Here is a 14088-nt window from a genome sequence, read left to right as displayed (position 1 = left end):
ATTAAATTCTGCCTTTCTCCTAAAGGATCCAAGGCAGCTTATAGTAGTAAAAGAAACAAAGTTGAAAGCTAAAAGTAATAAATACTTACAATTTTATTTTTCTAGAAACCAGGGCCAATGGGAAGGGGTTGCTGTCCTACAACAGCGTCTCCTGCAGGAAGTCATGTCTGAAACAGTTCATTCGGGTTTTAAGGGAACCGGGGCCACCTTGAACCTTGTTGAGACACAACTGCAGCAGCTCAACAGGCGGAGTCTCCCATCCCAAACCCACCTGTCAGACCAGATCTTCCTGTGGAAAACCAGAGGGTTTTTGTGGCTGCTCATGGCAACCGTGGGGCTGGGCTCGCCCACGTAGGTTGCTTGGAGATCTTTCGCATACAGAGCCCCTCTGGTCCCCTGCAAGGTTGGCTCACACAGGCCAGGCGGGCGGGTGGGTGGGTGGAGGGTCAGGAAGAGGATTGATTCCTCCGGATGCCCTCAATTCAAAGAGTCAGAGGGGTGTGTGTGTGTGTGTGTGCGGGATGCTGTTGGACTGCAAATCCCATCGCCCCCAGCTTGTGAAACCCCTCACAGTAAGGAATGCCAGCAGCATCCTTTGGAGGGCCAACGGTGCCCACCTCTGGACTGGAAAGATGGGCTTGGACAAATCCCCTTTTCCGCCCAGATCTGGGTCATCCGCTTTCCTCCTCGTGCAGTTTCCACGCAGGCCCCCCCCCGCCCCAGTTCCTTGGGAATCCTTCAGCTGAAGAAGGAGTGGTGGACACCCCACCACGAGGCCAGCCTCAGGCCAAGGACGTGGGTCACAGGCCAGCTGAGGCTAGAGCTCAGGGCCCAAGATGCAAAGCACGAATGTCGTGGGAAGGAGTGGGCAGAGAGAATCTGTGCCACAAGCATGGCTGGTGCCACCTGTTTCTATGGGGCTTGGAAGGAAGGGAGGAGCCGCTGCCCCCCCCCGGTCCACCTGGCCACTGGTGGCAGCTTTCGCCTTGCTTGCCCTCTTCCGCCCGGCTGGCAGCTCATGGGCCCTGTTCCAGTGCTGAGGCAGCAGTGAGAGAATCTGCTTAGTGAGTGAAATGCAGCCCCTGCTGGGTGTCGTTTCTGTATTGATTGAGACCCGTCAAGAAGTCCTTGGCAACGTCTCATAAGACGACCTTCCCTTCTCCTCCGGCAGCCACCTCTGGCTCCTGTCTTGCGCCCGCGGAGCTCCAGAGAGCAACCCGAAGGAATGGGGGGGGGGGTTTGACGCTTGAACCTGCTCTCCGCTGGGCTGTTCTGCCGGGTGGTTTCTGACTTTGTGGCGACTCCCAATAGGGTGTCCAGGGTACAAATAATAATTGTGCACCATCAAGTCAGTTCTCACACAGGACGACGCTTCCCGGGGTTTCCCAGGTAGAGAATACCCAGAAGTGGTTTCCCATCCCTTTCTTCTTCTTGGGGGGGGGGGGGAGCCCTGGGTCTACCCTGCAGCTGGCCCAAGGCCACCCAGGCCGGCTCTTCCCTCTAGGTACAGTGGGGTTACAGTGGGGGGAATGGAACTCACAACCTCTGGCTCTGCAACCACATGTGTGTTTAGTCGTTTAGTCGTGTCCGACTCTTCGTGACCCCATGGACCAGAGCACGCCAGGCCCTCCTGTCTTCTACTGCCTCCCGGAGTTGTGTCAGGTTCATGTTGGTTGCTTCGCAGACACTGTCCAGCCATCTCATCCTCGGTCGTCCCCTTCTCCTCTTGCCATCACACCTTCCTAACATCAAGGTTTTTTCCAAGGACTCTTTTCTTCTCATGAGATGGCCAAAGTACTGGAGCCTCAGCTTCAGGATCTGTCCTTCAAGTGAGCATTCAGGGTTGATTTCCTTTAGAACTGATAGGTTTGTTCTCCTTGCAGTCCAGGGGATTCTCAAGAGTCTCCTCCAGCACCACAATTCAAAGGCATCAATTCTTCGGCGGTCTGCTTTCTTTATGGTCCAGCTCTCACTTCCATACATCACGACAGGAAAAACCATAGCTTTGACTATTTGGACTTTTGTTGGCAAGGTGATGTCTCTGCTTTTCAAGATGCTGTCAAGATTTGTCATCGCTTTCCTCCCAAGAAGAAGACGCCTTTTAATTTCAGGGCTGCTGTCTCCATCTGCAGTGATCATGGAGCCCAGGAAGATAAAATTTGACACTGCCTCCATGTCTTCCCCTTCTATTTCCCAGGAGGTGATGGGACCAGTGGCCATGATCTTAGTTTTTTTGATGTTGAGTTTCAGACCGTTTTTTGCACTCTCCTCTTTCACTCTCATTACAAGGTTCTTTAATTCCTCCTCACTTTCTGCCATCAGAGTGGTATCATCTGCATATCGGAGGTTGTTGATATTTCTTCCGGCAATCTTAATTCCGGCTTGGGTTTCTTCCAGTCCAGCCTTCCGCATGATGTATTCTGCATATAAGTTAAACAAGCTGGGGGACAATATACAGCCTTGCCGTACTCCTTTCCCAATTTTGAACCACTCAGTTGTTCCCTGACCAGTTCTAACTGTTGCTTCCTGTCCCACATATAGGTTTCTCAGGAGACAGATAAAGTGGTCAGGCACTCCCATTTCTTTAAGAACTTGCCATAGTTTGCTGTGGTCCACACAGTCAAAGGCTTTCGCATAGTCAATGAAGCAGAAGTAGATATTTTTCTGGAACTCTCTGGCTTTCTCCATAATCCAGCGCAAGTTAGCAATTTGGTCTCGAGTTCCTCTGCCTCTTCGGAATCCAGCTTGTACTTCTGGGAGTTCTCGGTCCACATACTGCTGAAGCCTACCTTGGAGGATTTTGAGCATAACCTTGCTAGCGTGCGAAATGAGTGCAATTGTACGGTAGTTGGAGCATTCTTTGGCACTGCCTTTCTTTGGGATTGGGATGTAGACTGATCTTTTCCAATCCTCTGGCCACTGTTGAGTTTTCCAAACTTGCTGGCATATTGAATGTAGCACCTTAACAGCATCTTCTTTCAAGATTTTAAATAGTTCAACTGGAATGCCATCACCTCCACTGGCCTTGTTGTTAGCCAGGCTTTCTAAGGCCCACTTGACTTCGCTCTCCAGGATGTCTGGCTCAAGGTCAGCAACTACATTGTCTGGGTTGTCCGGGATATCCAAATCTTTCTGATATAATTCCTCTGTGTATTCTTGCCACCTCTTCTTGACGTCTTCTGCTTCTGTTAGGTCCTTTCCATTTTTGTCTTTTATCATGTTCATCTTTGCGCAAAATGTTCCTCTAAAATGTCCAATTTTCCTGAACAGATCTCTGGTCTTTCCTTTTCTGTTATCTTCCTCTATTTCTTTGCATTGTTCATTTAAGAAGGCCCTCTTGTCTCTCCTTGCTATTCTTTGGAAGTCTGCATTCAAGTTTCTGTAACTTTCCCTATCTCCCTTGCATTTTGCTTCCCTTCTCCTCTCTGCTATTTCTAAGGCCTCGTTGGACAGCCACTTTGCTTTCTTGCATTTCCTTTTCTTTGGGATGGTTTTCGTTGCTGCCTCCTGGACAATGTTACGAGCCTCTATCCAAAGTTCTTCAGGCACTCTGTCCACCAAATCTAGTTCCTTAAATCTGTTCTTTACTTCCACTGTGTATTCATAAGGGATTTGGTTTAGATTATACCTGAGTGGCCCTGTGGTTTTTCCTAATCTCTTCAGTCTAAGCTTGAATTTTGCTATGAGAAGCTGATGATCAGAACCGCAGTCAGCTCCAGGTCTTGTTTTTGCTGACTGTATAGAGCTTCTCCATCTTTGGCTGCAGAGAATATAATCAATCTGATTTCGATATTGCCCATCTGGTGATTTCCATGTATAGAGTCGCCTCTTGTGTTGTTGGAAAAGAGTGTTTGTGATGACCAGCTTATTCTCTTGACAAAACTCTATTAGCCTTTGTCCTGCTTCGTTCTGAACTCCAAGGCCAAACTTCCCTGTTGTTCCTTTTATCTCTTGGCTCCCTACTTTAGCATTCCAGTCCCCTAGAATGAGAAGAACATCTTTCTTTGGTGTCAGTTCTAGAAGGTGTTGTAAATCTTCATAGAATTGTTCAATTTCAGTCTCCTCAGCAATGCTGGTTGGTGCATAAACTTGGATTATCGTGATGTTGAATGGTCTGCCTTGGATTCGTATTGACATCATTCTATCATTTTTGAGATTGTATCCCATTACAGCTTTTCCCACTGTTTTGTTGACTATGAGGGCCACTCCATTCCTTCTACGGGATTCTTGCCCACAATAGTAGATATGATAATCATCTGAGCTGAATTCGCCCATTCCTGTCCATTTTAGTTCACTGATGCCCAGGATGTCGATGTTTATTCTTGCCATCTCCTGTTTGACCACCTCCAGCTTCCCAACGTTCATAGATCTTACATTCCAGGTTCCTATGCAGTATTTTTCTTTGCAGCATTGGATTTTCCTTTCACTTCCAGGCACGTCCACAGCTGAGCGTCCTTTCGGCTTTGGCCCAACCACTTCATTAGCTCTGGAGCTACTTGTACTTGTCCTCCACTCTTCCTCAGTAGCATGTTGGACGCCTTCCGACCTGAGGGGCCCATCTTCCAGCGTCATATCTTTTAGCCTTTTGTTTCTGATCATGGGGCGTTCTTGGCAAAGATACTGGAGTGGCTTGCCATTTCCTACTCCAGGTGGATTGCGTTTAGTCGGAACTCTCCACTATGTCCTGTCCGTCTTGGGTGTCCCTGCACGGCATAGCCCATAGCTTCTCTGAGTTACTCAAGCCCCTTCGCCACGACAAGGCAGCAATCCATGAAGGAGCTGCAACCACATACTGTACTGTATTCACTGAGCTATCCAGCCAGCCTTCCGAGGTCTGTGAGATTTTTTTAAAGAGCGGTTTTGGTGCCACCGCCTCCAGTGGGTTTCCCTGGCTGAGTGGATAAATGGACCCCTGTTTCCTGGGTCTGCCCACCACACCATGTAGCTCTCAGTGCTGTTCTTTAACTTCCTAGTCTCCTATTTTTCTTTTAAATGGCAGACACTTTCCTCTCCTCCTGGTGCTGCTGGTCGTGGCAGGGTTTCAACCCACTTCTCTTGGATGCCCCAGAAGAGGATCCGTGGGCCCAGCTCAGAGAAACGGCAGCTGGATGGCTTTCCCCCATTTGCTAAATGGATCCGTCCTGACCTCTGAGCTGGTCCTCATTCATCCGCCCACCTCGAGCCATTCCCGTCCCTGTCCCCCAAGGCAGCGGCCTGCGCTCACCGGCTCTGTGGCTCACCCCGGTTCATGCCCCCCCCCAGGGACCTGTTACGGAGCTGAACCCCAGACCCGTGGGCAGCTTCCCTTCGGCTCTGTGGGGCTGTCCTTTCATCTGGGTTCAGGCAGGGACCTTGTGCCTGGATTCTTCCCACTGAAAAACCATTTCTGGCTGGTCAGGGGGAAAAACGAGAGAAGTGGACGCTGGTTGTTTTCTGGTCCACCTTGTCCTGCTTTGTCTCTGCTGAGACATTTGCCGAGCTGAGATGTGGAGGAGCATCTATTTCTCTCGGCTCCTACATGGAAAACAAAACAAAACACCAGAACGCAACAGAAAAAAGAGGGCTTTCCAGTTTGATCTGGAAACCTCCCTCATCCCCAAAAAAGCCTCCCTGATCAGACCAGAAGGAAGGAGGGAAGGAGGGAGGGTCTCTTTTCCTGCGGCCACCAGAGGGCAGCTGCGCATGGTGGGCCCGTTGCTAGGCAACCCGTGCGCCAGAGAGCCACTGTGCACAAGAGCCGGTGCTGGGTTCTGAACACACACACACACACACACACACACACACACACACACACACACACACACACACACACACACACACACACACACACACAAAGCCTCAGCCTACCAGCCCCGCTGGGGGTCCCTTCTGAACCAGTAACACAGGCATGGACCATGGAGAGGAAGAAGTCTAGCCATCCCAATGATGGGGGCGAAAAATGAGCAATTGTGAACATTGTGTTGGGACGCCCACCCCACTCCCGCTCACAGGGGCAAAAATGGCAAAGGAGGGTGTTTTCTTCACTGCATAGGCCCTGCTTTCCCCATGGTTGGAGGGAGACCCTCCCTTGCCTCTCTCCTTGCCCTGCGGCCGGAGGGAGCTGATCCCTAGTACAAGAGAGGACACCACCCCACGACGACGTAATGTGGCTGTCAGCCACGGAAGGGGAAGGCTTTGGCAGGGGGGGAAGTGGTGGTCTAGGTAAGGGCCAGGACCCCTCCCCTCCAAGCCCCCACCCCCACATCCCACCCCTAAGACATTCTTAGGGTTAGGGAAACACCTGGCCCTTAAATGGTACCAAGGCAGCTCCCTTTTAGGTGTTTAAAGGCAATCAACGAACCATTAGTCCTTGAGGTGTGCCCATGCTGTTTGAAGAAATAAAAGAAAATGCATGCATGCACGCACACACACACACACACACACACACACACACACACACACACACACACACACACATGTGCAAGAATGCTGGGAATGGACTAGGACGCGAGGACCCAATTCAACAGAGCAATGACGGAGGCCGGCGGCCACTGCTGTGTGAATGCCATCCCTTTTATTATGAGTCCTCCAGAGCACGGCTCCCCTGCCCTGAGCTGGTTTGGAGGTGGCCCAATTGGACTTGTTCCCATCTTTCTGTAGGCATCTGCAGCTGTTCAGACTGGAGTTGAAACTGCCAATGGGAAAGGCAAAGGGCTATGGGTAGAGATGTGGGGTGTGGTTCCCATGTACAATAAGGCTATCAACTTCAGTAATGCAGTGGACCTTCAGTTTGTCGACGAAGCCCTTCCTTCCTTCCTTCCTTCCTTCCTTCCTTCCTTCCTTCCTTCCTTCCTTCCTTCCTTCCTTCCTTCCTTCCTTCCTTCCTTCCTTCCTTCCTTCCTTCCTTCCTTCCTTCCTTCCTTCCTTCCTTCCTTCCTTCCTCGACATCCCCACAGTGTCCCCAAGTCAGTCGCCTGGCTGACTCTAACCAGAGTATGGCACCCACCCGCTTCAGAACATACACAAGGAGCCACAATGAGGGAAGGGGGGGAAGGGGAGGGGTTCTGCAAATAAAGGCCAGCAACAAAATACAAAATGGGGGCCGGGGTAGGGGTGGAGGAGAAAGTCCCTTGTTTCACCTTGACCTATTCAAGCAAAGCCCACAGAAGTGTGGGTCCTCCCTGTTACATACAGCACTGATGTTACCTGTCTGTCATGGGTTTGGAGGGAAAGTTCCATCCTATGGGGAGTGGAAGGCGGGACATCAGGAGGAGGGGCTGTACTGTATATATATGTGAAGCCTGTGTGGTGAAGGGGAGACGCTGGGATGTGACGAAGCAGCAGCTGGGAAGAAGAAGCTGGTGTGGGAGTCTGTGTGTCAGACAGGGTACTACTGTGTGTCAGAGTACCAACCTGATAGGTTCAGGTGTCTGTTGGTTAGCCAGAACTGATAGGTTCAGGGTCTGTGCTTCAAGTTAAGGGTTCTGTGTGAACCAACCTGTGTGTATGTATGAGTGAAACTAAGCCACGTTACTATATCTGATTCACCTGATCATTTTATTTTTCCCTGTGTGTGATTTAAATAAACCTTGTTCTTTATTTGTTTAAAAATCCATCCCTGGTCTGTGTGACTTCTTACAGGGAATGGTTGGTGGCAGCTTAGTGTAAAGTGTGGCAGATCCCAGTAGGTCTGGGTTTGTCACATTGATTGGTGGCAGCGGTGGGATACGACTGGTCCAGTTGTCCAGCGGTCCAGCAAAGCCTTGGCAAGTGTGCCCAGAGCAAGGGGGGTCTAGTCAGGGACAATCTGAGGTGCGTAGGTAATCTTCTAGGTGTACCTCACGGGGAGGTGCGCTAGTGGAAGAACGTGCCAAGTGGGAAGACTAGATTAGGGTGCTCTGAGGCAACTTGTTTTGGCGGGAAAAAAGCTGAGGCAAAACTGTGTAAAGTAGCAGTGATTTAGCCTGCCTGCTGAGAGGCCTAGCAGAGGGGGGTAGACTCTGGCTCGCAACTGTTGCAAGATTAGTGCTGAAGAACAGCAGTAATCTATGGAAAGCTGGTTCTGAGGCAAAAGGAAAAAAAAAGTGGTCGTTTTATTTTGAGGCTTGACTTTTTAAAGCAGCCTGTTCTGAGGGGGGATTATGCCCTTGACTCGAAGCCAGATGGCAGAAATGGGTGAAGTGAAAGACCCCCAGGTTGACCAAGGTTCTGAGGATGAATTTGGCTCAGTGCAAGGGGACAGCACGGGAGAACAGAACCCAGAACTCAGAAAATTGCTCCTAGCCCAACAGCATGAACTGAGGGTGGGGGAAATGGAGGAAAGGGAAAGAGAGAAACAAAGGCAATTTGAAATAGAGAGAATGGAAAGAGCAGAAAGATTGGAGAGAGAGAAAATGGCGTTTGAATTAAGAAAACTGGAAATGATGAACCAGAACAATAATAACAATAGGGATTCTGAGGGAGGCCAATTGTCTAAAGCTGACCTGAAGAAATTCCCTGTGTACCACAAGGGAGATTGTCCTGAGGTGTTCTTTTCCCTAGTGGAAAGAGCGTTTGTGGACTTCTCAGTGAGGGAAACTGAGAAGATGACCATCATGCGATCTTTAATCAGTGGTAGCCTGGCTGAGGTCTATGCCGAGATGCCTGAGGAACTGATGAAAGATTTTGCAGAGTTTAAAAAACTGGTGTTTGCAAGACATGGGATAAATGCGGAACAGCTGAGGCAAAGATTTAGGTCAATCACCAAGAAGCCAGAACAGACTTTTACCCAAGTGGGGGCCCAATTGGTGAGGCTGCTTGAGAAATGGCTATCTCAGGAGGGGACAGAGACCTACGAGCAGCTTAAAGATTTGATAGCACTGGAACAGTTCTATTCAGTCCTGCATGGGGAATTGAAATTCCAGGTGAGGGAAAGGAAACCAAAATCTGTGGTAGAAGCAGCCGAGATCGCAGATTTTATTTCGCAAATAAGAAAGCCCTTGGGTGAGGGGAAATCTGTAGGTAAACCCAAAGAAACCTACAGCAAGTACTCTCAGGGACCAGGGAAAAGCCAGCAAGGGGGAGGGGCCCATGGTGAAGGGAAGCCCTCAGACATGAAACCAAGACCTCAGATTTTGGAGGGAAAACCAAAACAAGATGAGAGAGAATCAAAATACACCAGAAAATGTTATTTCTGTCAGGGAAAGGGCCATCTAATCTCAGAGTGTGAGAAATTAAAGCAGCTAAAAGGAATGGTGCCTCAGGATTCTAGTGGAACCAAGCCAAAAGCTGTGTTCTGTGTCCAGAGAGAGCAAGGCTCATTGTCACTGAGGGAGCCTGTTGCCATGGCTGCTCAGTCTGGAACGGCTGTATCTGCTGATCAGGCTGAGGAAGGTGGTCCTCTTGTGGAGGTCAAGCGATGCTTGCTCGTGAGAACAGATTCTCAGTTGTTTGAGACAGCAGGGGTGGACGTAGGAATACTTGGCCGTCAGTATCGGGGGCTGCGGGACACTTGTTCTCAGGTGACCCTGTGCCATCCAGATATTATTCCTAGGGAATATATAATCCCGAATGGGAGCATAAAGGTAGCAGGGATTGAGGGGCAGATAATCTCACTCCCAGTCGCGGAGGTACCTGTCAACTTTCAAGGCTGGAGGGGAGTTTGGCGGCTAGCGATTTCATCGACTCTGCCAGCAGCCGTGCTCGTGGGAAATGACCTGGCTGAACATGTGAAAAGGGTGCTAGTGATTACACGTTCACAAGCCACCACGGGGACAGTTCAAGGGGGTAATGAAGAGCCAGAGACGGAAGCAGAGGGGAGTTCAGAAGCTGTGGTGGAAACCTTGACCACAGACAGCCGATTTGGACAAGAGCAAAAGGCAGACGCCACTCTCCAGAAGTGTTTTGAACAGGTGACTGACGCCCAGCTAACACCTGAAACCCCAGTGAGATTTCTGGAGGAAAAGGGGATTTTATATAGAGAGACCCTGAGGAATATCTCAAAAGGGGGAGATGGGATCAGAAGTCAGCTGGTGGTACCTGAAAAGTATCGCCCCATGATCTTACAAAGGGGGCACTCTGACATGTTTGCTGCACACTTAGGGGTGAACAAAACACAGCAGAGAATCACACAGAATTTTTACTGGCCTGACATAGGGAAGCAGATCAGGGAGTTCTGTAAACAATGTGATGTGTGTCAAAGGCAGGGGAATAGCCGCGACAGGACCAAAGCAAAGTTGTGCCCTTTGCCTGTGATTGACACTCCGTTCAAATGCATAGGGGTGGATATTGTGGGACCTTTGCCCAAGGCCACAAAGAGGGGGAACAGGTTCATTCTCACCATTGTGGACCATGCCACGAGGTACCCTGAAGCCATACCCTTGACTAACATTGAAACTAACACAGTGGCAGATGCCTTGGTGGGGTATATGTCCAGGATGGGATTTGCCTCAGAAATAATCACAGATTTGGGAGCATCATTTACATCGAAGCTCATGAAACGCTTATGGCAAATCTGTGGAATTAAGCACAAGGAAACCACTGCCTATCATCCTGAAAGTAATGGGTTAACTGAGAAGTTCAATGGGACTCTAATGCGCATGATTAGGGCTTACTTGGCAGAGAATCCAAACAATTGGGACCAGAAGCTGCAATCCCTTTTGTTTGCTTATCGATCAGTGCCACAAGCCAGTACCGGGTTCAGTCCATTTGAACTTTTATTTGGGAGAAGGGTGAAAGGGCCCCTTGATTTGATCAAACAAAATTGGGAGCAGATCACCCAGGATGACCCACCGGACGTTGTGACATACATAGACTCTTTAAGGAAGGACCTAAAGAGAAACCTAGAGCTAGCAGCAGAGACCCTGCAAGCTCAAAAGGTCAGAAAGAAAGCTTGGGATGACCAGAAAGCCAGGGAGAGGCACTTTGACCCAGGGGAGGGAGTGCTTTGGCCCAGGCCCTGCAAAGAGAACAAACTGCAGCTGGGTATCCCAGAAACAAAATATTTGGGTCACATGGTAGGGGGAGGCGTGATAAAACCCCTGGAGGCCAAAATAGAAGCTGTTCGCGATTGGCCCAGACCCAACACCAAGAAAAAAGTCAAATCATTTCTTGGGTTGGTGGGCTACTACAGAAAGTTCATCCCGAGGTTTAGCGAGATTGCGGCTCCGCTGACCGATCTGACGAGGAAGAAGACTGATGACCGCATCCCGTGGGCCAGCGACTGTGAGGAGGCGTTCCAGAGGTTGAAGCAGGCGCTCATCAACTATCCAGTGCTGTGTGCTCCAGACTTCGACCGGGAGTTCATCGTCTACACAGATGCGTCTAACAGCGGGGTAGGAGCAGTTCTGTGCCAGGAGGATGAGAATGGTGACCAGCATCCAGTGTCCTATCTGAGTAGGAAACTCCAAAAAGGTGAGAGACATTTGGCAACCGTGGAGAAGGAGTGTTTGGCCATAGTCTACGCGATCCAGAAGGCCAAGCCTTACATCTGGGGAAGACATTTTACTCTGTGCACTGACCATTCACCACTGCAATGGTTAAAGACAATGAAAACCCACAATAGTAAACTTATGAGGTGGGCTTTAAACCTACAGGACTATGACTTTGAAGTGAAGGTGGTCAGAGGGTCAGTGAACTGTGTTGCTGACGCCTTGTCAAGAAGACCTGAAGAATGAAGACGGCGAAAGAAACATGGACTATGTATATATATTGATGACAAAAAGTTAAATGTACCTGTTTTTTGAACTTGGTTTGTATGAATAAAGGTAAATTGATGTAATGTATATGGTAAATGTTTAAATGCCTAATTGCTATGGTTAACTTAGAATGTAAGTATAAGTAAGTATGATATGGTATGTATAACTGTTGTTGTGTGTTTTATCCAGGTTGTTTTTTGGGAAAAAGCACCTTAGCTTTCCCCCTACAAAACAACTTATAAAGAGGGGAGGTGTTACATACAGCACTGATGTTACCTGTCTGTCATGGGTTTGGAGGGAAAGTTCCATCCTATGGGGAGTGGAAGGCGGGACATCAGGAGGAGGGGCTGTACTGTATATATATGTGAAGCCTGTGTGGTGAAGGGGAGACGCTGGGATGTGACGAAGCAGCAGCTGGGAAGAAGAAGCTGGTGTGGGAGTCTGTGTGTCAGACAGGGTACTACTGTGTGTCAGAGTACCAACCTGATAGGTTCAGGTGTCTGTTGGTTAGCCAGAACTGATAGGTTCAGGGTCTGTGCTTCAAGTTAAGGGTTCTGTGTGAACCAACCTGTGTGTATGTATGAGTGAAACTAAGCCACGTTACTATATCTTATTCACCTGATCATTTTATTTTTCCCTTTGTGTGATTTAAATAAACCTTGTTCTTTATTTGTTTAAAAATCCATCCCTGGTCTGTGTGACTTCTTACAGGGAATGGTTGGTGGCAGCTTAGTGTAAAGTGTGGCAGATCCCAGTAGGTCTGGGTTTGTCACACTCCCTCCCACATTCACGCACAGAGTCCTAAAGGGAATGGAAGACTCGCTCCCTGGAAGGACAAGGGAGAACATTTTAAAACACAGCCAGTCCAATGAGTCCTAAAAACACGGCCAGTCTAGCCAGTCCCCTTGCCATGTTTGGATGCCAAATAGCTGCTCAGAGGGCAGATGCGCAAGCGTTTCTGGGGGCTTCTCGAACCACGCCGTGTCCTGCTTCATTATCACACTCACGTCCCGGTTTTCTCTCATTTGGCTCCTTTTTCTTTTCTTTTCTTTTCTTTTCTTTTCTTTTCTTTTCTTTTCTTTTCTTTTCTTTCTTTCTTTCTTTCTTTCTTTCTTTCTTTCTTTCTTTCTTTCTTTCTTTCTTTCTTTCTTTCTTTCTTTCTTTCTTTCTTTCTTTCTTTCTTTCTTTTTGAAGCCAGTGCATAGCTGAGTGAAAAAGGCATACAGTGTCTGTAAAGTCCTCACCAGCAGGGACCAGCTCTAACCTTTGCCCTAAATGAGCAGCCCTTGCTTGGGTGGATTCCCTGAGGGGAGCTTTTGGCAGCTGTGGGGGAGCTGGGCTGGATGAAACCTGGCAGGACCCAAGAAAGGATGGGACCGGTTTTTGGGGGGGGGAGGGGCAGGGCTTTCTTCTCTGCCCCCAGGGCTGGGCGCAATTGAAGTGGCAACCCTGGGCTGTGTCCTGCAGATGCAGATCTCCCCCCCCCCCTCCCCTGCCGCCGATTCTGCCACACTGTGGCCACAGAGCCCAGGGGACTGGCCCACTGCTGGCAGGAGCAGCTGTGGTGGCAGCAGGGGAGAATCTCAGTGGTCCATCCAGGAAAAGGCCCTTCTACCCCACCACCACCACCACCTGCTGAGCCCTTTTACTTCACTCCTCCAGGCGGGACCACCCCTTGCTCAGCAAGGGCTGCCCCTGGCATTCCTGCCTGCAGTGCCAGGCCTGGCTTGGCTGGCCTACTGATTCCGTCTGGCACCCCTCCCCGGTTGGGACCACGCTGGCTATGTTCTCTCTCTCTCTCTCTCATTCTCTCTGAGCTCACTGGGTTCTCTAACTGATCCGCTCATGCTTAGCTTCCATTGTCCTTTGCTTCCAGAGTGTCTGCAGAGCAGGAAGTGAGCCTAGAAACTGGGATTTGTGTGGGTGGTTGTTTGCGCACATGCCCACACGCACGCATGCGCACATGCAGAAATGCACACCTGCCCAGGACATGAGCTGAGTGGGGAAGTCTCCATTTCCCTTGCCGAACACCTTGTCAGGCTGGCAGCTCTTAAGTCAGCCCTGCCACACACCCCACCCCCACCCCCACCCCCACCCACGTGGGGCTGCCCGTGGCACAGAGGGTTCCGGGGAGCAGGGATGGATCCATTCCTAACAAGTGGAGAGGAGGTTCCAGCAGCATTTGTGGGTGTCCTCTGAGGTGCAGCTTGCCTCTTCTGGCCAGCCATGGTTTAAGTGTGGCATTGTCAACACCACCCTGTAGAAAGAGAAGCTCCATTGAACTCTGGGAGACTCTGGCAAAAACGGAACCCTGGCATTTACCGGGCATGATTGCACCCTAGCAATTTCCATGGACCTTTGTGTGTGTGTGGCGGGGGGGGGGAGAAAGATGACCTTGCCTAGGACAGTTTCATATAACCCTGTGGCGTAATTA

This window comes from Pogona vitticeps, chromosome 5 (assembly GCF_051106095.1).
Source record: "Pogona vitticeps strain Pit_001003342236 chromosome 5, PviZW2.1, whole genome shotgun sequence".
NCBI lineage: Eukaryota > Metazoa > Chordata > Lepidosauria > Squamata > Agamidae > Pogona > Pogona vitticeps.
This window is presented reverse-complemented; position numbering follows the sequence as displayed.